Here is a 2,055-nt window from a genome sequence, read left to right as displayed (position 1 = left end):
ATTTTGGGGTTTCAGGATTTTGAGGTTTCGGGATTTTGAGGTTTCAGGATTTTGGGGATTTTGGGGTTTCAGAATTTGGGGATTTGGGGATTTTGGGGGATTTTGGGATTTTGGGGTTCGGGATTTTGGGGGTTCGGGATTTTGGGGGTTCAGGATTTTGGGATTTTGAGGTTTCGGGATTTTTAGGTTTCAGGATTTTGGGGATTTTGGGGTTTCAGAATTTTGGGATTTTCGGGATTTTGGGATTTTGGGGTTCGGGATTTTGGGGGTTTCAGAATTTTGGGGTTCGGGATTTTGGGGGTTCGCGCCCCCCTCAGGCCCTCGCGGTGCCGCCTCCCATTGGCCGCCGGCTCCACCAATGGGCGCGCGGGGGGGGCGGAGCCTGGGCGAGCGCGGGAATCCCGCTCGGAGCCCCAGAGCGAGCCCCGGTCCTGAGGGGAAAACTCCGGCCTTGAGGTGGAAAAAGCGCTTTCGTGAGGTAAAAATTACCTCTCCTGAGGTAAAAACCCACTTGTCTGAGGTAAAACCTTCCCCCCTTAGGTAAAAGACCCCTTTCCGGAGGCAAAATCCCCCATTCTAAGATGCTACATGTTCTTTCATGAACTAAAACCCAGTTCTGTGAGGCAAAATGTACCCTTCCTTGGGTAAAAACCCCCTTTCTGAGGTAAAATTCCTTTCCTTGAGGTGAAAAATGGTCTTTCCTCCAGTTAAACCCTGTCTTATGGGGTATATTTTACTTTTTCAAAAGTAAAACATTCACCCTTTTAGGTAAAACCCTTGTCTCTGAGGTAAAATTTACCTTTTGTGAAGTAAAATCCCCCTCTCTCAGGTAAGACCCCTATAGTGAGGTAAAATTCACTTTTTCTCAGATTAAAAAATCGTTTTTCCTGATTTAAAACTCCACTCCATGAGGTAAAATCCCCCTCCGTGTTAATATTCCTCTATTTGTAGTAGAACTCTCTTGCTTGAGATAAATTCTGTTTTTTTGGAGATAAACCCCTATTTTTTCCGATAAAATCCCCATTTCTGAGGTGAAAATTCCTCTTTCATCAGGGAAACAAACACCTCCTTTGTAATGTAAAGTTTTATCTTTCCTGAGGTGACAAAATCCTTTTCCTGATGGAAAATCCCCCTCTTCTTTTTTTTTCTTTTTGACAGTCCCTCCTTTTTGGGTGTAAAACTCCCTTTTCCTGAGGCAAAACTCCTTTCCTTGGAGTAAAAACTTCCTTCTTTTTTAGGCAAAACTTTTTTTAAAGGATTTTTTGAGGTAATTACCTCTTTTCAAGAGGGAATATTCCTTTTTGAGAACAATTCACCATCCCCGGGAGGTAAATGTCTCTTTTCCTGAGATAAAACTACCCCAACTTTTTTTTTTTTCCTTTTAATATTTTTTTCCAGTGAAAAAAACCACATTTTAAGAAAATCCCTTTTCCATCCTTTAAAAATACTTCCTTTCTTTGCAGGAAAAAACTATTTTTTTGTAGGGAAACATGGTTGTTTTGTTTTTCTTGAGGGAAACCCTCTCTATTGAGGAAAAACTGACGTTTTTTGAGGTAAACATCCCTTTTCCTGAGGAAAAACCTCTGCTGAGCAGCAAATTTGAGGCAAATAAGCTTTTTATAGAGGAAAACACCTATTTTTTTTTCCTTTTTTTGAGGCAACTCCCCCTCCTTTCGAAAACATCCTTTTTTGAGGAAAAAGTGTTTGGTTTGGGCAAGCGTGGTTGGGTGGGTTTTCTGAGGAAATACTTGGAGGTAAATACTCCTTTTCCTGAGGGAAAAACCCCAATTTTTTCAGGAAAAAACCCCGTTCCTGAGGCAAATACCCCTTTTCCAGGGAAAACCCTTCCTTGTGTGAGGAAAACAGTGAAAACCTTTTTGATAAAAATCCCTTTTTTTCCTGAGGTAACACCGCTCCCACACGGGCCGGGGTTGGTGCCGGGTTCTAAAGCCCGCGCGTGGTGCCGGGTTCCGGAGCCGGTCCCGGTGTGCCGGGTTCCGGAGCCGGTCCCGGTGTGCCGGGTTCCGGAGCCGGTCCCGGTGTGCCGGGTTCCGG

The sequence above is a fragment of the Parus major genome, unplaced genomic scaffold (assembly GCF_001522545.3).
Source record: "Parus major isolate Abel unplaced genomic scaffold, Parus_major1.1 Scaffold703, whole genome shotgun sequence".
NCBI classification, from domain to species: Eukaryota; Metazoa; Chordata; class Aves; order Passeriformes; family Paridae; genus Parus; species Parus major.
Note: the sequence above shows the minus strand (reverse complement) of the source record.